The sequence below is a fragment of the Ovis aries genome, chromosome 17 (genome assembly GCF_016772045.2).
Source record: "Ovis aries strain OAR_USU_Benz2616 breed Rambouillet chromosome 17, ARS-UI_Ramb_v3.0, whole genome shotgun sequence".
In the NCBI taxonomy this organism is placed as follows: Eukaryota; Metazoa; Chordata; class Mammalia; order Artiodactyla; family Bovidae; genus Ovis; species Ovis aries.
The window spans coordinates 331,414-353,595 of NC_056070.1; the positions used below are offsets into that span (position 1 = coordinate 331,414).

Sequence of the window (22,182 nt, forward strand, 5' to 3'; positions counted from 1 at the left end):
GAAGAAACACAAGCTGGAATCAAGATTGCCGGGAGAAATATCAATAACCTCAGATATGCAGATGATACCACCCTTATGGCAGAAAGTGAAGAGGAACTAAAAAGCCTCTTGATGAAAGTGAAAGAGGAGAGCGAAAAAGTTGGCTTAAAGCTCAACATTCAAAAAATGAAGATCATGGTATCTGGTCCCATCACTTCATGGGAAATAGACGGGAAACAGTGAAAACAGTGTCAGACTTTATTTTTGGGGGCTCCAAAATCACCGCAGATGGTGACTGCAGCCATGAAATTAAAAGACGCTTACTTCTTGGAAGAAAAGTTATGACCAACCTAGATAGCATATTCAAAAGCAGGGACATTACTTTGCCGACTAAGGTCCGTCTAGTTAAGGCTATGGTTTTCCTGTGGTCATGTATGGATGTGAAAGTTGGACTGTGTAGAAGGCTGAGCACCGAAGAATTGATGCTTTTGAAGTGTGGCATTGGAGAAGACTCTTTAGAGTCCCTTGGACTGCAAGGAGATCCAACCAGTCCATTCTGAAGGAGATCAGCCCTTGGATTTCTTTGGAGGGAATGATGCTGAAGCTGAAACTCCAGTACTTTGGCCTCCTCATGCGAAGAGTTGACTCATTGGAAAGGACTCTGATGCTGGGAGGGATTGGGGTCAGTAGGAGAAAGGGGCGACCGAGGATGAGATGGCTGGATGGCATCACTGACTTGATGGACGTGAGTCTGAGTGAACTCCGGGAGATGGTGATGAACAGGGAGACCTGATGTGCTGCGACTCATGGGGTCGCAAAGAGTCGGACACAACTGAGCAACTGAACTGAACTGATGAGATAAGAAAGAAATATAAAACCCTATTTGAAAATTCACAAGGTTTTCTTCTTATTTCTGTGTAAACAGCACACTTAACAACTCTAATTTCCCATCTGTGCCTTCTGGAATAGTAGGTAAAGATTGAAGGAATGATCTTGATATTAAAAATAGTAGTAAAATTATGATTATCCTAGCTGGAGATAGAAAGGTTTTCAAATACATCTATGATGATCAAGCAGGGCTCAAATTTCGTGTCAGGAAAGAATAAACAAACTTAAAAAATCAAGTAACCACAATTTCTGAGTTTTGGATACAAAAGAATTGATATGTTAGTTTCATATGTATAACAAAGAATTGACAGGATAGTTTAACACCTATAAATACTGAAGTTAATATAAAGTTTCTAAAATAACATAGAGTATACATATGGCTAGAGATATTTTAAAAAGTAAAAAATTATCTTCCAGAGATAATTTGTAAACCCTGTTGGTAATTTTTTCCTTATGATTTTATAATAACAAGTAGTCTACATAAGAAAAAGAAATCATAAATTATAATTTCATTCATTTCCTGTAAGTGCCATTACATGTAGATATTAGGAAAAGACAAATCAGAGTCTCTTCAGCAAAAAAAAAAGTTCTACATGTTTTCTTTAAGACTATTGCACCTGAAAATTTTCTCATTGAATGAAGAGAGAGTAAGAATCTCATTTATATAATTATAACTTTTATAAAAAGACTAGATAAAATGCTTATTTATTTCCTCTTTATTTTCAAAAAGATCTAAAACACCCACCAAGATTATCCCAAACAGTAAGATAAATTAGTTAAGTACATTAAGTATTTATCAAACAGTAAGTTAGAAACCACAAGAAACAGAAAGGCCAAAAGTTCTTAAATCATGATAAATCTGCTAAGGCCTAAAACAGAAGTCACCTTGAATTGTCTATGAACTAAAGTTTTGCTATATTAAATAGAGGACATTGCTTCATTACTTTCAAAGTGAGAATTTGTTTAAAAAGACAAATCACTTCAAACTGAAATGAACTTCCAGAGGGAACTATATTCAATACAGATATATACATACATGTGTATGTGTCAGTCCCTCAGTTGTGTCCGACTCTTTGTGACCCCATGGACTGTAATCCACCAGGCTCCTCTGTCCATGGAATTCTGCAGGCAAGAATACTGGAGTGAGTTGCCATTTCCTTCTCCAAGGGATCTTCCCGACCCAGGGATTGAACCCAGGTCTCCCGCATTGCAGGCAGACTCTTTACCAACTGAGCCACCAGGGAAGCCATATATACATATATAAGTATAACCAAGACACTCTGCTGTACATCTGAAACTAACACAATATTGTAAATTGATTATACTGCAATTGAAAAAAAAAAAAAAAACAAGAACCACCATCAACCTCAAAAACAACCACCAAAAAAAGTAAGGAACAAATTTTCTTTCAGTTCTTCATCAGCTATATGTCATTCAAAAGAGTATGAGCACTGCTTTTTCGTGACCTCACTGTCGCCTCTTAAGTTGAATTTGAAATAATTCTTTTCATATTTATAATAAAGAGTTCCTCATCTGACATACCCCCACTATTTCTGTTGTGTTTGTGTAATAATCTTTCTCATCCTGACCCTCATTCCATTTCATATTCATCTTTTCCTTCTTAAATGAATTCTTCCCTTTCATCCCCCTCCCCATGTTCATATTCATCTAGCTGTTCTTCCTAATTGCTTTGTAATGTTTGTCTTTCATAAGGGCATACTTAGTATGCCAGCATTTATAAATCTGAAGCATGCACATATATTGCTCTTATTATCACACCATTTTGTATTGTGACTTTGAAAGCTTCCATTTCTGTGGTAGGATCCCTTGTGTCATATAAGGGGACATGACATGTGAATGGCATGTGAAAAAGTAGAGGGAAAAAAGAGTTACAAACAAAACAACTTGCCTTTGTGAGACCAAGGCCCGCGAGAGACTTGAGAGGTTGTGGAAGAGGTTCAGGCGATGGGAAGGCAGGATGAGAGAAGCCCCGGACTCCAGGTGATGGTTCGGGAATGGTTTCAACCACATCTTCAATTTCACCATCAGAATTATTGTCCTCAGAGAAGGCTGTACTCTCTGGACTCACAATGCCACATTTTGCTTCTACTATAGTGAAAACAAGTGAGACTACATGAGAATATCTGTAATTTCAAATCAGTGAATAAAACCAGGAGGACAGTCTTAGATAACTTACTGTTTCTCTTGGATTGCTGAGAAGCATTCATTAGCTTCATTAAGTTTGGTTTCAGGACATTCTGGAGAAGAAAATAAGAACTTTAAGAATGATAAGAGTCAAATTTAATAAAATAATTATAACACCTCCCATTCCTCTATATCTAACACAAAGAGCACAGGCTCTGGAGTCATTCAGATGTGGATTCAAATCCCAGTTCTGCCACTGACTAACCTTCTCATGGGGTAAGGATTATGACAGATGACATAGGAAGCCCCGGATGTTCCTCCCCTTATCCCTAATATACTGCTATACAAATACTATGACACCTACTAGATTACTTTCTCTACCAAAATGTTCTAGAATAAAAATTCATCCCCAATACTTTAGAGTACTATGTCTGAAAAACTAAGCTATTTAAATTAGTTGCTATGTTTTGAAATTTGTTTGCATAATTTCTATATGCATGAATTATTGCTTGGGAAGGGAAATATGAAAGTTTAGTTTTTAGCAGAACCTTATTTAGATAGGTTAGAACTGCAAATAGGAAAAGTTATTTCTATTCTGTTTGTCAAAGAGCTAAAGACAAATGATTTTTAAAATTCAGCTCATTCTAAGAAAGAGGGGAAAAAATAAGAGTAAACCTGTAGGGCAACGATCATGAGTGAAAGCCACAAACACTCTAAACAGAAAGCCATAGGCAAACATGTTAACAATAGAGGCAGAGAGAGATGCACTCAAAGAACAGACACTGAAGAAATGTATTCTGCAAGGAGAAATTAGGTTAACAGGAAATATTAAAAATGACAAAAGGTAGGGTAGGAAAAAGAAAGGAAAAAGTGAGATATGCCTAGTGAAGTACAAACTTAAGGGGGAAAAAAGAAAAGCATAACTATAATGAGGTATGTGGAAAAACATATTTATTTAGAACTTATATACAACAAATCAGTAATATATCAGTATTGCTAAGAATACACTATGAACAAAGCCTGTGCTTTATATGTTTTTATTAATATATAAATTATATATCTACACTGCTCAAGTTTTATGAAAATATCAACATAAATTATATATAAAACATATATTTAAAATAGAGGTTTTTGTTCATTGCATATCCCTAATAATAGTAATTTATATTACTTTAAAACTGTTTATAAACAATACTGTAATAAAGAGTTTATTTTTGCCAGTATAAAAAAGCCATTCAATTAGCCACACATGGTCATCTATCACTACTTGAATGCTGTCAAGTATTACTGGAGAGAGAGGAATTGATAAAGAAATATTCCTAACATTTCACTGGGAACAAGGACTGGTAGTCAGAATTCTAAGGAAACTATGCTGTTTGAAAAAAAAAATTAATGGAATACAAGATGGAGCTAGAAAGCTATTGGGTGGAAGAAGTTTGGGGTTGGCTAAAAAGTTTGTTTGGGTTTTTCCATAAGATGTTACAGAAAAACACGAACAAACTCATTGGCTAATCCAATATATGGGAGCTCTCTGCACCATCTATTCAATTTTGCTGCGAACCTAAAAGTGCTCTAAAAAATAAAGTCTATTATTTTTTTTTGAAGAAAACAGAAACAATGGTTGGATAAAATACTGAAACATGCTATAACGCTTAGGACCCCTGAGAACATTATACCAAGAGAAAGAAGCCAGTCATAAAAACCACATACAGCATGATTTCATATATGTCTAGAAGAGGCAAATCTATAGTATAGAGACAGAAAATAAATTAGTGGTTGGGCTGGGCTCATGGGGGTGGGGTGTCTGAATGAAACGGGAAATGATTGCTAATGTGGGATTCTTTTGAGATGAGGAAAATGTTCTGAAAGTTGTTGTGGCCGTGGTTGCACAACCCTGTGAATACACTAAACACCACTGAACTATACATATTAAATGGGTGAATTGATGGTATGTGAATTGTATCTCAATAAAACTGTCATTTTCTTAAGTAAAGCTGCAATTTTTAAAAAGTAACTGGTTAGAACCCATAGCATGCATACTTTAAACATTAGAATGCTGAAGAATACTGAAGAAGTCTCTAGACTTCTAGAGATAGCAGATAGACTTCTCATAGTGATAATTCAGCAGAAAGGCATGTCATAAATATCCACATGCCTAACAACAGAGCCTCAAAACAAACAAAGCAAGAACTGAAGTTACCAAAGGTAGAAACAGATGGAAATTTTAAACACCAGTTTCTTAACAGGTAATAGAAGTAGATCCAAAGTGGGGGGGGGGGGGGGGGGGGATGTAAGTAATGTACACAATACCATCAACCACCTTGTCTAAAATAAATATTTTGAGGATTGACACATGTGCACTACTGATGTATAAAAGAGATAACTAATGAGAACGTATTGTATAGCTCAGGGAACTCTATCCAATGCTCTGTGGTGACTTAAGTTGGAAAAGAAATCTAAAAAAGAGGGAATATATGTATACATATAACTGATCCACTTTGCTATATAGCAGAAACCAAAGTAAGATTGCAAAGCAACTCTATTGCAATAAAAATTAATTTTAAAATACGTTGAGTATAACAAGCAGTGGTTAAGCATTCACTTCATAATTTTTGTCTCCTTGGAACCTCTAAGGATCTTTCAGTGGTCTGAAAACTTTCTTTAAGATTTCCTGTTATCTTCTTTCCTCTTATTATTTATGTATTTACTCTGGGCTGTGCCAGGTTTCCGCAGCCACACGTGAGCCTTCTCTGGCTGCGGCAGGTGGGGGCTGATCTCTGGTTGCGGTGTGCGAGCTTCTCGGTGCAGGGGCTTCTCTGGCTGTGCAGCCCTGGCTGTAGGCTGCGGGGGCTTCAGACACTGTGGCCTGCGGGCTCTAGAGCACAGGCTCAGAGATTGTGGTACACGGGCTTCGTTGCCCTGCAGCATATGGAATATTCCTGAACCAGGGATGGAACTTGTGTCATAGGCAGATTCTTAAACACTAGATGAACCATCAAGGCGATCTTCTGAAAGGGGGTGACCAAAGTAATTTGCACAGATGCCTTTTTCCTTCTTAACATCCTTTTCAAACACAAAGACTTATTCAAAACCATCCCATTTTCCCCAAGACACAAACCCTGTATTCTTTCCTCTTAGATATTTTAATTCTCTACTCCCTGGAACCCAGGTGGTTTTGACAAGAAGCCCTGCTCCCCTGCAGAAATGTGCTGGGGGCCAATCACAAGCCATCAGCCAGAGACAGACAGCATCCAGGCGGGTGGGTCTGGAGTGCTGCAAACAACACAGCAAAGGAAATGGACCTGGGCTGCACCCCCGTTTCATCACACAGCAGTAGCACCTGGCAGGCACGTGTTCATTTCCTATCAGCAAGGAGCAAAGGCGAGGCACGAGCTGGATCCTCCTGCTTTTCCCAGGAGGTGGTTTCACTGCCAACGCCTTGCGATGCTCTCCACGGTCTTAGGTTCGTTCCATAGCACGGTTGCTTTTCAGCACTTACCTGCCAGCTTCTGACTCATGGGACCTGTACAACCTCCTTCAACAGATTGTGCTTAGTCACTCAGTTGTGTCTGAGTCCAGGCTCCTCTGTCCATGGGGATTCTCCAGGCTAAAATACTGGACTGGGTTGCCATACTTTCCTCCAGGGGATTTTCCCAACCCAAGGATCAAACCCAGGTCTCCTGCACTGAAGGCAGATTCTTTACTGTTTGAGGCACCAGGGACTATCATATAATGACATGCATAAGACCTAAAAGGACAGGCCTGTGTCAGGGCATCAGCACATCAGTCGGCCTTCCTTCACACAGAAGAGGCCACACTAGGGGCCTGTGTTTCTCCATCCTAAAGCCCAAGGGTCCCAGCGCGTGTCATTTCCCTCAAATCACTTGCAGGTAGTAACAGCACACTCTGTAGCTTTAGGACCAAGCTAGGATGGCAGTGCGCATGTGTGCTAAGTCACTTCAGTTGTGTCCGACTCTTTGTGACCCCAGGGACTGTAGCATGCCAGGCTCCTCTGTCCATGGGATTCTCCAGACAAGAATACTGGAGTAGGCTGCCATTCCCCCCTCCAGGGGATCTTCCTGACCCAGGGATTGAAGCTGGGGCTCTTATGTTTCCTGCCTTGGCAACCAGGTTCTTTACCTGGGAAGCCCAAGGATTGCAGGGGGAACATGAAAAGAGAGGAGGTGCTCAGTGTTGTTATGTACACCATGGGAGGATGTCAGGGACAACTTCTTTTTAAAAAGGAAGAAAAGCAAGTTGTAAAATGGTGTTCTTTCATCCAAGAAATATTTACTGAGGGAATCCCCTGGCAGTCCAGTGGTTAGGACTCCATGCTTTCACTGCTGAGGGCCTGGGTTCAATATCTGGTCAGGGAACTAAGATCCCACAAGCCATGCAGCAAGGTAAAAAAAAAAAATTATATATATATATATATATATATATATATACTGAGCATGCACCATTCTAGGCACTTAGGACACTGCTGCTGCTAAGTCACTTCAGTCGTGTCCAACTCTGTGCAACCCCATAGACGGCAGTCCCCCAGGCTCCCCCGTCCCTGGAATTCTCCAGGCAAGAACAATGGAGTGGGTTGCCATTTCCTTCTCCAACTGCAACTAACTAAACAGACAAACCTGGCAAATAAGCAAACCCTGTCTTAAATGGTGATAAGAAACATGAGAGAAACAGAGCAGGAGGAGGCAGGGTATCATCGACTCACAGCCTTTAAATGGGGCAGATGGGGAAGGCCTTCCTGAGAAGAGGACCTTTAGGCGTGTCTGAAGGTCGTGTATCTTGGTCTGCATATATATGCCTGGTGCTTCCCCGGTGATTCAGTGGTTAAGATCTGCCTTGCAATGCAGAGAGCAAAGGTTCGATTCCTGGTTGGGGAACTAAGATCCCACATGCCATGGAGCAACTAAGTCAACAAGCTGCAACTAGAGAGTCCACAACGAAGATCCCACGTGTGGAAACTAGGGCCCGACATAACCAAATAGATAAATAAATATTAAATATTTTTGAAAAGCCAGCCTGGCCTCAAATGATTTCAAGAGGTCCCTAAACCCCCGGGCATTCCCCTGCCTTCTTCTAAAGCCTGAAATTTCTTTAATGAGGGGGAAAAGAAACCTATTTAATTCCATTTAATTCCATTAAATTTCTATTTAATTCTGTACTATCAAAGAGAAATATCTGATGGTTTTGGAAAAGCTGGCGCACAGCGCTCCCATGTTACCAGGTGACCGTAGAAGCATATGGTTGATGTCTGGACTTTGCTCCATCACAAGGGAAGGGGAGCACAAATTTCAAGAAGATAGGTGGGTCACTGAGTCAGAAGGAGCAAAGGCGGCTATCAGACGGCACTCATCCCGGCTCAGCTGCCTCTGCCTGTTTGGCGCAGGACAGGGCAGCTGTCTGCTGTGTGGTGCGCATGTCGTGTGACTAAAACCAGGCAATTCCAGTACGCTAACCATGACATTCACACAAGGCAATTTAGCAGTGACCGGGCATCCTGGACACTCACTGATCAGCAGTGCTACGCTGAATCCTCACCTTCTGTACCATCTGCACTAAAGCGAGAAGGGAGCTCTCTAGCAGACCCACTTTGAAAGAAAGGCTAAAGGAAATTCTTCAGATTCAAAGAGAATAATACCAGAGGGAAACAAATTTCAAGAACAAAGGAAGAGCAATAGAAATGGCAAATAACTATGTAAATATGAGTCTTATGGTTTTTTGGTCTGTGCCATCCAACGTGTGGGATCTTAGTTCCCCGACCAGGGGTGGAACCCTTGCCCACTGCAGTGGGCGCTCCTAGTCTTAATCCCTGGACTGTCAGGGAGTCCCTAATTTTAAAGAAGTGGCCAAAGCAGTCAGCTTTTTCTACTTCTTATTTAAGAAATATTTATTTTTATGTATTTAGGTAGCTGTGCCAGGTCTTAGTTGTGGCACTTGGGACCTTCCATCTGCATTGCAGCAGGTGGGATCTAGTTCCCCGACCAGGGATCAAACCCAGGCCCCGTGCACTGGGAGCGCAGAGGCCTAGCCACTGGACCACCAGGGCAGTCCCGAGAATATTTTGTATGTATATATGATGTACATATGTATGACAGCAGAAAGCAAAATTTCTAACACTGTCTGAAGCACAAAGATGTAGCACTAAGTGGTGGTGTGGCTTCTATGTTCTCCTTGACATGGCACAATCTTATTTCCAAGCAGACAGAGAAAAGCTAAATATGAATACTATAAGCTCCAGAGCAACCACTAAAATTCAGAGACACATGGGGAAAAACATCAATATGGAACACTAAGAATATAATCAACAATACAGTCGATAATAATGTAGGGGAATATAGTCAGTAATCAAGTAATACCTTTCATGGTGACAGATGGTAACTAGATTTACTGCGATCATTTTGAAATGCATAGAAATGTCAAAGCACTATGCTGTGCACCGGGGAACTAACAGAGTGCTGTAGTCAATTATACTTCAAAAATAAACAAGTTCATAGAAAAAGAGATAGGATTTGTCATAACTGGAGGTACACAGAGGGGTGTTGGGAGGAGAATTGGAAGAATCTGGTCAAAGGGTACAAACTTCCAGAGCACCACCCAGTCGGGTCAGGCAGCCGGCCCAGGAGACCCCGTCCTCCCGGCCTCTGCGGCCGGACCCAGATTTAGAAGGAGCCCCGGGGCGAAACACCCTCTGCGCGCCCGCCACAAGCCCACCGGAGCCACGAGCCCGAAACACCAAGGGGTGCCCAGCGAGCCCAGCTCCCGCCGCCAGCCCGCCGGCCAGTGTCCAGGTACGTCCTCCCATCCACGGGCTCGCCGGAGACACGCGCTCCTGCAGGCGATTCGAGCGCTCCAGAAGGGCACGCGCCTGCTGCTAAGAAAGACCCCCTTCTGCCGCCTGCAACTCTCTCATCCATCCAGCCTCCCATCCCTTCCCCTGCCCCGAGAGACTATCTCCTCCTCTCCAACCTCCGAGACCAGGAGAGCTGTGTCCGCCTTCTCTAAGCTCCCTGGAGCTGACATCAGCCACCAGTTAGGACCCAAGAGTAAACACTAGGAAAGAACAAAGGTGAAGATTCAGGGAGACTCACGGAGAGAGTCTATCTTCTCTTGAGTCTCCTTTTCCTCTCCACTCCTCCCCCCATCCCGCTCCTTCACCAGCAAGAGAAATACGTGTTAAATTCTCTCGTGGTGTGGACTTCAGTTGGCAAACCCAGGCCCTGTTGGCCCTGCAAGAGGCCGCAGAAGCGTTTCTAGTTCGGCTCTTCGAGGATGCCTGTCTCCTCTCCTTAGACTCCCGCCGCGTCAGGCTCTCCTCAAAGGGTGCTCAGCTGGCCTGAGAATCAGAGGCATTCAAGGGCACAGCTGGGCTTCGGGCACCCACCCGTGTTTCTGGTGGATACCAGAACCCCTGCCCATGGCTAGGACCAGATCCACTGGGTACAAGGTGTTGCCTGCACTTGCTGTCTCTGAGTAGAGTGTGTGAGTTGGTTTCCTAGTTAGTTTTTTTGAGAAGGAGAAGACTGCATGGGTTTCCTCTCTAACAGAGGTAAAATATGAGAGAATCAAGGTATTCCAGAAATCTTGAGAATAATTTTCAGATGAAGATACTCTCCTTTGCAAATTATTCATATGACTGTTTGATGATTTGGAAAACATCAGATTTTCTAGGTTATAGGAGAAAAGGATATTTACTGATTATTTTAAATCCTCTTGTACCATTTAAATGTTTTACCATATGTATATTTACTTTTATTTAAAACATGATGGAACAAATAAGGGAAGAGCACTCCAGTCAGTTGCATGGAAGAGCCTGGTGCATCCAGGATACAAATATCTGTCCCTCAAATTGACTTCATCATTAGTGGCAGAAGCAAGTTCCTGTGTGCACTGTGCCTGTCAACAGATCCAAAATTCAATTGAGATGAAAACAGAAAATTGTTAAGGTCTGATGTTTTACCTCCTCTGGTAAACTCCTACCAAAGTCATTCAGAAATTCCAACTTGCAAACTTGATTTGATTCATCTGCAAATCATAGATGTATCATAATTTATACTTCAGAATTCTTCATTCCAGGATTTTAAAGAGCCTTTTCAATGTTTTTACAGGTGTTTTTATAACTTCCTTGTGGAGAGATAATAAAAATGATTCTTAATGAAAAAAAATTGAAGCAAAGTTACTATTATACAGAGATTGCACTGTGTTCTTTGTGTGTTAGTGCTAATTTCTTCATTTGGACACTGTTTTCCAAGAGCCACAATTTAAAGAGAATTGAGGGCCACATTTTTGTCTCCAGTGGAGTAGAGTGTGAGCTGATAAAATCCTTGCCCTTCTTTTGTAACTGAAAGCAGTTTAAGTGACTTCCAGGGAAATAGGAAGTGCCACCAAAAGACTTTTGATATTGTGTGTGATGAAAATGATTAGTGAGGGTGGATATTAATAATGATGTAGTCAACCAACTGAATTCAAACTAAATGGAAGGACCAAGTTTTGTTGTTCAATACATTTTAACCCTTTGGAAAAACCTTTTCCTGTTCTACATTAACTCATTTTTATGTAAACAATGGAATAAACCTTATCTATGAATACATTTCTTTTTAAAGGTACAAATCTCCAACTGTAAGATAAATAAGTACTAGGGACATAATCTACAACACAATAAATAAAATTAATAAACACTGTTCTATATTATATATGAGAATTGTTAAAGAGGAGAGTGAAAAGTTTGGCTTAAAGCTGAACATTCAGAAAATGAAGATCATGGCATCTGGTCCCATCACTTCATGGGAATTAGATGGGGAAACAGTGGAAACAGTGTCAGATTTTATTTTGGGGGGCTCCAAAATCACTGCAGATGGTGACTACAGCCATGAAATTAAAAGACTCTTACTCCTTGGAAGGAAAGTTATGACCAACCTAGATAGCTTATTCAAAAGCAGAGACATTACTTTGCCGACTAAGGTCCATCTAGTCAAGGCTATGGTTTTTCCTGTGGTCATGTATGGATGTGAGAGTTGGACTCTGAAGAAAGCTGAAAGCCAAAGAATTGCTGCTTTTGAACTGTGGTGTTGGAGAAGACTCTTGAGAGTCCCTTGGACTGCAAGGAGATCCAACCAGTCCATTCTGAAGGAGATCAACTTTGGGTGTTCTTTGGAAGGAATGATGCTAAAGCTGAAACTCCAGTACTTTGGCCACCTCACGCGAAGAGTTGACTCATTGGAAAAGACTGATGCTTGGAGGGATTGAGGGCAGGAGGAGAAGGGGACAACGGAGGATGAGATGGTTGGATGGCATCACTGACTCGATGGACGTGAGTTTGCATGAACTCCAGGAGTTGGTGATGGATAGGGAGGCCTGGCGTGCTGCGATTCATGGGGTCGCAAAGAGTCACACACGACTGAGCGACTGAACTGAACTGAACTGAATATTGAATAGGACCTTAAACGGCCAGAAAGACTCTGACAAAGACGAACACAGCGGGAGGCATCTTCCTCTCCGACTTCAAACTACATCATGGAGCTATAGTAACCACCACAGTGAGGAACTGGCAGGAACACAGACACATGGACTCCAGGAAAGAATAGAGAGCCCAGGAACGAATCCACATGTACGTGGTCAGTTCATGAAAATCAAACCAGTAACGAGCAAAGAGGAAAGGGCAGTCTTCTCAAGAAACAGTGACAGGAAAACTGGCCACCTACACCAAAGAACATCAGTGAAGGTCATCCTCTAGATCATCTAACAGAAATCGAACTGGAAACACGCGATCTTGCACATGGAGCCCTTTCCCCCCCCCCCCCCCCCCCCCCCCCCCGCCCGAGTCCTCTGAGATGGACCTCCAGTCAGCGCTCAGCTGGACACAGGACTTTGTCCTCATTTTTCCCTCTTGCAGCGCCTCCCTGCTGGCGGGCAGTGAGGCAACCCCACTTCTCTCAGCCTGGATGCAGCCCCGTTATCCAGGAGCCTGAGCCCTGACGGCCCTGAGGAGACAAAGCTCCCGCCAGCTGGTCACCGAGCCCAGTCTAAAGGCAAAGCGTCCTGCGCCCGCGGGGCAGAGGGGGTTTTGGCGCCCCCTGCGGCCACCCAGAGAAGAGCGGGCAGCTCCGCGCTCACAGACCTCAGAGGGCTCACCCAGAAGCAGCTCTGCTGTGAGCACTCAGACTGGAGGCCCAAAATGAATGGAGCAGAATAGCTCCATGACCCTCCTCAAAACATGGCTAAGGAAAAATCAGAGCCTGTATGGAATGCAGCCATAAAAAGGAACACATTTGAATCCATTCTAATGAAGGGGATGAACCCAGAGCATATTAAAGAGGGAAGTCAGTCAAAAAGAGAAAAACATGGAATCTAGAAGGATGGGTCTGATGAATCTGTTCACATAGCAGCAATGGAGATGCAGACATAGAGAACAGACTTGTGGATAAGGGTGGGGAACAAGAGGGAGAGGGTGAGATGAATGGAGAGAGCAGCATGGATGCATGTACACCAACATTTGTAAATAGACAACCAGGGGGAATTTGCTGTATGACTCAGGGAACTGAAACTATGGAGAACAGTGTGGAGATTCCTTAAAAAACTGGAAATAGAACTGCCTTATGACCCGGCAATCCTACTGCTGGGCATACACACCGAGGAAACCAGAATTGAAAGAGACATGTGCACCCCAATGTTCATTGCAGCACTGTTTATAATAGCCAGGACCTGGAAGCAACCTAGATATCCATCAGCAGATGAATGGATAAGAAAGCTGTGGTACATATACACAATGGAGTATTACTCAGCCATTAAAAAGAATACATTTGAATCAGTTCTAGTGAGGTGAATGAAACTGGAGCCTATTATACAGAGGGAATTAAGCCAGAAAGAAAAACACCAATCCATAAACTAATACATATATATGGAATTTAGAAAGATGGTAACAATAACCCAGTATGCAAGACAGCAAAAGAGACACAGATGTATAGAACAGTCTGCTGGACTCTGTGGGAGAGGGAGAGGGTGGGATGATTTGGGAGAATGGCATTGAAACATGTATAATATCATATATGAAATGAATCACCAGTCCAGGTTTGATGCAGGATACAGGATGCTTGGGGCTGGTGCACTGGGATGACCCAGAGGGATGCTACAGGGAGGGAGGAGGGAGGGGGGTTCAGGATGGGGAACACGTGTATACCCGTGGCAGATTCATGTTGATGTATGGCAAAATCAATACAATATTGTAACGTAATTAGCCTCCAATTAAAATAAATAAATTTATAATAAAAATAAATAAAAAGAAAAAAGTGAGGGGACACACGTACACCTATGGTTAATTCATGTGGGTGTATGACAAATCAAAGCAATATTGTAAAGCAATGATCAACCAACTAAAAATAAATAACTGTTTAAAAAAAAAGACTAAATGAACAGAAACACAAACTTTGCAACTAACACCGTAACTCAATTTTAAAAACTATAAAACTTTATTTTTTTTTAGTGTTCTTTCTTTTTTAGCTTTTTATTTTTTAAATTTTAATATCTTTAATTCTTACATGCATTCCCAAACATGAACCCCCCTCCCACCTCCCTCCCCATAACATCTCTCTGGGTCATCCCCATGCACCAGCCCCAAGCATGCTGCATCCTGCGTCAGACATAGACTGGCGATTCAATTCTTACATGATAGTATACATGTTAGAATGTCATTCTCCCAAATCATCCCACCCTCTCCCTCTCCCTCTGAGTCCAAAGGTCCATTATACACATCTTTGTCTCTTTCCCTGTCTTTCATACAGGGTCATCATTGCCATCTTCCTAAATTCCATATATGTATGGAATACATATATATATGTATATTAGTATACTGTATTGGTGTTTTTCTTTCTGGCTTACTTCACTCTGTATAATCGGCTGCAGTTTCATCCATCTCATCAGAACTGATTCAAATGAATTCTTTTTTACAGCTGAGTAATACTCCATTGTGTATATGTACCACAGCTTTCTTATCCATTCATCTGCTGATGGACATCTAGGTTGTTTCCATGTCCTGGCTATTATAAACAGTGCTGTGATGAACATTGGGGTACAAGTGTCTCTTTCAATTCTGGTTTCCTCGGCGTGTATGCCCAGCAGTGAGATTGCTGGGTCATAAGGTAGTTCTATTTGCAATATTTTAAGGAATCTCCACACTGTTCTCCATAGTGGCTGTACTAGTTTGCATTCCCACCAACAGTGTAGGAGGGTTCCCTTTTCTCCACACCCTCTCCAGCATTTATTGCTTGCAGATTTTTGGATCGCAGCCATTCTGACTGGTGTGAAGTGGTATCTCATTGTGGTTTTGATTTGCATTTCTCTAATAATGAGTGAAGTTGAGCATCTTTTCATGTGTTTGTTAGCCATCCGTATGCCTTCTTTGGAGAAATGTCTATTTAGTTCTTTGGCCCATTTTTTGATTGGGTCGTTTATTTTTCTGGAATTGAGCTGCATAAGTTGCTTGTATATTTTTGAGATTAGTTGTTTGTCAGTTGCTTCATTTGCTATTATTTTCTCCCATTCAGAAGGCTGTCTTTTCACCTTGCTTATATTTTCCTTTGTTGTGCAGAAGCTTTTAATTTTAATTATTTTTTTTAATTTATTTTTATTTATTTATTTTTTTAAAATTTTAAAATCTTTAATTCTTACATGCATGTTTGGGAATGCATGTAAGAATTAATTTTAATTAGATCCCATTTGTTTATTTTTGCTTTTTATTTCCAGAATTCTGGGAGGTGGATCATAGAGGATCCTGCTGTGATTTATGTCTGAGAGTGTTTTGCCTATGTTCTCCTCTAGGAGTTTTATAGTTTCTGATCTTACATTTAGATCTTTAATCCATTTTGAGTTTATTTTTGTGTGTGGTGTTAGAAAGTGATCTAGTTTCATTCTTTTACAAGTGGTTGACCAGTTTTCCGAGCACCACTTGTTAAAGAGATTGTCTTTACTCCATTGTATATTCTTGCCTCCTTTGTCAAAGATAAGGTGTCCATATGTGTGTGGATTTATCTCTGGGCTTTCTATTTTGTTCCATTGATCTATATGTCTGTCTTTGTGCCAGTACCATACTGTCTTGATGACTGTGGCTTTGTAGTAGAGCCTGAAGTCAGGCAAGTTGATTCCTCCAGTTCCACTCTTCTTTCTCAAGATTGCTTTGGCTATTCGAGGTTTTTTGTATTTCCATACAAATCTTGAAATTATTTGTTCTAGTTCTGTGAAAAATGTTGCTGGTAGCTTGATAGGGATTGCATTGAATTTGTAAATTGCTTTGGGTAGTATACTCATTTTCACTATATTGATTCTTCTGATCCATGAACATGGTATATTTCTCCATCTATTAGTGTCCTCTAAAAACTATAAAACTTTAGAAAACAACAAAAGATCTACATGACCTTTGGTCTGGTGATGAGTTCTAACACACAACAAAAAAGCCAACTTACCAAATTATGAATATAAATTGTTTAAAACATTGACTTTTACAATTTTATACATTTACTCTGTGAAGGACCTTATTTGAGAGAACCAAAAGACAAACTGTGAAATGAACCACTGACCACCCACCCTTGCTAGGCAACAGAGAAGAGAAAGCACTTGCAGGAGTCATCTTACAACAGGAGGTCCTGGTAAGGAATAAGGAACTAACAAGCTACCACCAACCAGGACTCTGGAGAGGTCAAAAAGAGATGGGAGACCGCAGTGCAGAGGTCCTACCAACTTCCCAGGATCCTCCTCGCTGGAATCCATCTCAGCTGAGTGATGTGTGTGCCCCCAGGAAAGATCCCAATTCAGAATGACTGGCAAGAGACAAACCAGAAACTAACCCAATGGCCAGAAAACCTGAGACTGTGAGCCATGTGGCAGAGCAGTTCTCTCCATTTCCCTCACCCTCCTCCCCTCTGCCCTGGCAGCCCTTCCCAATAAAGTCTCTCACTTGGACGGCACTCCTCTCCTCGGACAATTTACTTCCAAGTGTCAGACAAGAAGCCACTCTCAAGCCCTGGAAGGGATCCCCCTTCCTTCATCAAAACCATGATCCAGGAGAAAATATCTTCCAAATGCTACCTTGTAGAGAAGGAAATGGCACCACCTCAAGTATTCTGGCCTGAGAAATCCCAGGGACAGAGGAGTTTGGTGGGCTACAGTCCAACAGCAGGGCATTTCTGAGGAGAGGAAACAGTCCCAGGGAAGCTGAAGTGCTCACCAAAGGCCCCAGAGCTTTGGATGGCACAGCCAGACCTGTGGCTGAGGGCTCCCAGCAGCCAGGCCTCTTGATCCTGGCCTCTCTCACCAGGTACATGTGTGGAAAACTAGAATCAAAAATATGCCTGAGGGCGTCCCTGGTGGCTCCAAGGTAAAGAATCCGCCTGCCAGTGCTGGAAATGCAGGTGTGATCCCTGCTATGGTTAGATCCCATATGCTATGGAGCCAGTGAGCCACAGCTACCGAGCCTGTACTCTAGATCCTGGAAGCCACAATGCCGAGCTCACATACTGCAGCCACTGAAGCCCGTGAGCCTGTGCCCCGCAGTAGGAGGAGCCGCTGCAGTGAGAAGCCCACACACCACTAGTTATGGCCCACGCTCACCCGAACTAGGGAAAAGCCCACACACAAAGACCCAACACAGCCAAAAATACATACAATTGTTTTCCTAAAAAATGCGTATCTGACAAAGAATCTCTACTCAAATTGTCGAAGAACACTAGAGCAAACAAGCCCATTCATAATTGGTAAAGATTGAAATATACACCTGGGCACTGAGGGTATACTGATAGCAAACTATTATACAGAAACATACTCAAGATACTGGTGAAATGCATGCACAGCCCCCTTTGGAAGACAGTCTGACAGTTTTTTCAGTAACCACATGGGACAAGCACTGATTTCTATGCATGACAAGCGGTGGAAGCCAGGTGTCTTATCATTGGAATGGGAAGATACGGAGAAACAAAAGGAAAGGTTACAAGATCCAAGGAGACATCATTACAAATTACCTTTAACTGAAAATGTTCAAAGGTAAGCTCGAATGCATGTATGTATTTCCAAGTATTGTCAGCTGAGCATATTTAGCTCCTACATGTATGTTTTACATATCATTCTGTAATGAAAGGGAACAGGAAATGTCCCTGGTGGTCCGGTGGTAAAGGATCTGCCTACCAATGCAGGGAACACGGGTTCCCTCCCTGGTGCTAGAAGATTCCACATGCCCAGGGGCAACTAAGCCCTTGTACAACTATCAAAGTACTTGCATGCTCCGGAGCCCAAGTTCTGCAACCAGAGAAAGCACTGCAATGAGAAGCCATGGTATGACAACTAGAGGGCAGCCTCTGCTCACTACAACTAGACAGCTAGCAACAAAGACCCAGCATAGTCAAAAATAATTCAATGTTAAAAAAAAAAAAAAAGCAAGGACAGAAGTTCTTTGAATAAATGACTGAGGTTAGGGGTGAGGCAGTAAATATATGAGCTGGATTTTCACAAACAAGAACATCCATGCAAAGAACAAGCCTGCAGAGCTCTGTGCCCATCAGCCACAGGAAGAGACTGCCTCCTGACAGCCAGCAGCATTTACAAGTGACCTCCTAAGGCCTTCGTCAAACTACAGGGGCACCTATGGGTTTTCTGTTTCCCTCACTTTTCTGACTCTTTCCTTAAAAATACGCACATTTCTTCATAGAATGTCACAGTGGAAGGAAAACAGGCCTACAATTTTTAGACCTCAATTTGCAAAAACACTTGGAGCTTGTTTTTTTTTTTAATTAAAGCACCACATAATTTAAAATTTTTACACGTTCTAATTATTCAGTTCCAAAACACCAAACTTATTGCACAGGGTCCCCATGGAAAGGCCCCCTCTCAGCAGGACAGCCACAAATTCCACCTTGAAAGGGCAGCAAGGTGCCCTCCACCCTTCTTTTCTGCCTCGGTGGCCACCAGGTTTTTAAATCCATGCACCCTACTAAGTTTCTAGGGTGCAATTCGTGTACCCTTCCCTTTCCTATCCCAGCAGGTGGTCAAGGGCCCACCGGGCTGCAAAGTGCCAGAAGCAGGGCTGGACCAGCCAGCCAGAGTAAGAGTTATGAAGTCCCTGCAGGTGAAATCACCAGGCAGGATAAATCCCTTGGACTTCCAGCAGGCACTAGGCTGCTTGGGAAAACCGCACGGGTCTGAGCTTTATGCGAAGGGGTAAAGCGGTAAAAGGCTTGACCCCAAAGGCGAGGGCTTTCTGCGACCGCCAGGTTAGGGGGCTCCGAGACTGTGCCAACAGAGAGGGCAGAAAACGTGGTTCCCTGCTCCACCGAGTCCCAGTTCCCTTACCTGTGGTCCACACCCGTCCACTCCGCTCACTGGATGCCGATCAATGGGGACCCAGGAGCACATGAAATGGGCGTTCCCAGCCGCAATGGTGACCCCTGAGAGCACAACTGGGATGTCCCGCGCCCGATGCGCTCCCTGTGCGTCACCCGCCCCCTCACCACCACCACGCGCTCCCGGTGCGCCCCGCCCCCACGCCCACTTCCAGGAGAGCCCCACGGGCCTCGCTACTGCCGCCAGGTGGAGCACAAGGACAAGCAAATCCACCCCACAGAGACAATCCAAGCTTTTCATCAGCTCATCTGCCTATGATTCAGGGATAAAACTATGACTACAGAAAGCAAAGATGACCTGACCTAGGATGGCCATGATATTCTATAGAACCAGACAAAATTGGTTACGAGGAAACTTCTGTTTTTCTTGGAAATGGTAAAGCTGGTTCTTTTGCTTATGCAATTAAAAACAATTAGCTTGTTACAAAGGCCTGCCTAGGGCAACCCTTCAAGTTAACCCTTGCCACAGAATTCAACAACTTCCCTGGTGGCTCAGATGGTAAAGCGTCTGCCTACAGTGCGGGAGACCTGGGTCCAATCCCTGGGTCGGGAAAATCTCCTGGAGAAGGGACTGGCAACCCACTCCAGTATTCTTGCTGCCACCCGCCTCCCCTCCCCCACCTCCGCACACCCCCCCCCCCCAAAAAAAGTGGCTCAAATAAATATTTTAAATCTCAGGCGGAAAACTAGAAGATCTCTTGTCTGTCTGTCTGTATTTCTGTATGTCTTAGTGTGAGTCTTCTGTTTTTTGATAATATTGCTCAAGTTCTAAGTTCTTATTTAACTGGTCTCAAGAAAAGGAAGTCCTTACAAATCAAACAGTTGGAAATACAAGAAAACATTGACCTAAACGAATTTCAGATTCACGTGAACTGGGAAATAGTCAATATTAAATATCTAGTATTTTTTTCCCCTAGTCTACTATAGACATGTTTAGGAGTCATGAACATTAAGCACAAAATTTTCACAGTGCCTAGGTTTATTATAAGTTAAAAATTGCTATATTTTTATATCTGTCACAAGCTTATCAACAAAGAAAGTACCACTAAAAACAACAACAAAAAACTCGTAAAAAATGTAAATGTGATATGAGCTTTTAGATAAATTATTAACAATAATTATACTCTAAAATATCTGTCTATGATAGTCTCAATTGAAGGCAGAGGAGAAGGGGATGACAGAGGATAAGATGGTTGGATGGCATCACTGACTCAATGGACATGAGTTTGAGCAAGCCCCTGGAGTTGATGATGGACAGGGTAGCCTGGCATCCTGCAGTTCCTGGGGTCACAAAGAGTCAGACACGACTGAGCAGCTGAACTGAACTGAACTTACAATAGTGTCTCCAGATTTTGGTTTCTATCGTTGTGCTAAACTAAGTGACAACAGTGTATTGAATAGCTAGGTCATTTCCAAATAAATTAAGGTTGTGAAACATTCAGTACTTGAAAGGACCTCCCTCTTACACAGAAACGAAAGAGATTTTTGACTATCCATGAATAGTGTCTGGTGCCATCCTGACATGTTCAGTGTAAGAAAGCAATAATTTTTTTTTTCTTTTGTATTATCACTGATACATATGTTCACCAGTCTATAGAATGCCAATATAAAAGTCAGTTCTTGGTTGCTTAAGGGAAATGTATGACTTGTTATTAAAGAAGGTATGAGGAATGAAATTGCATTTTATGAAGGAAAACGAAGTAGTTCTGTCTTGCAGGTGGCAGTTTCAGGATGGGAGAAGCAAAGGAATGGATATAGAATGGGATAAAGAGGTTTTATGGAAAGTAGACCCCCAGAAAAGGGTTTTGTGCCTACTACACGTTTTCTTGAGATGTTGACTGCCTTTGCTAATGGATTTTAAGTTTCTTTACCTCCTGAGCAATCTGTTCTAGCTTTACCTTTGAAATCTTTTGTTAACTTCGGCTAAGTGGAGAAGTGTTGTTTCATGGTGACTTATGTGATCCTCAGTTCAGTTCAGTCGCTCAGTTATGTCCGACTCTTTGCGACCCCATGAATCGCAGCACACCAGGCCTCCCTGTCCATCACCAACTCCTGGAGTTCATTCAAACTCACGTCCATCGAGTCAGTGATGCCATCCAGCCATCTCATCCTCTGTCGTCCCCTTCTCCTCCTGCCCCCAATCCCTCCCAGCATCAGAGTCTTTTCTACTTTCTTCAATTTAAGTCTGAATTTGGCAATAAGGAGTTCATGATCTGAACCACAGTCAGCTCCCGGTCTTGTTTTTGCTGACTGTATAGAACTTCTCCATCTTTGGCTGCAAAGAATATAACCAATCAGATTTCGGTGTTGACCATCTGGTGATGTCCATGTGTACAGTCTTCTCTTGTGTTGTTGGAAGAGGGTGTTTGCTATGACCAGTGCCTTCTCTTGGCAAAACTCTATTAGTCTTTGCCCTGCTTCATTCTGCATTCCGAAGCCAAATTTGCCTGTTACTCCAGGTGTTTCTTGACTTCCTACTTTTGCATTCCAGTCCCCTAGAATGAAAAGGACATCTCTTTGGGGTGTTAGTTCTAAAAAGTCTTGTAGGTCTTCATACAGCTACCATTCAACTTCAGCTTCTTCAGCGTTACTGGTTGGGGCATAGACTTGGATGATATTGAATGGTGATATTGAATGGTTTGCCTTGGAAATGAACAGAGATCATTTTGTTGTTTTTGAGATTGCATCCAAGTACTGCATTTTGGACTCTTTTGTTGACCATGATGGCTACTCCATTTCTTCTAAGGGATTCCTGCCTGCGGTAGTAGATATAATGGTCACC

General features: G+C 42.4%; 1 pseudogene; it reads right to left on the reverse strand.

Moving 5' to 3' along the window:
- Positions 1–9,826, reverse strand: part of LOC105605790 (ankyrin repeat domain-containing protein 26-like) — a 60,040-nt pseudogene extending 50,214 nt beyond the window's left edge.
- Positions 9,827–22,182: the final 12,356 nt, after the last annotated feature.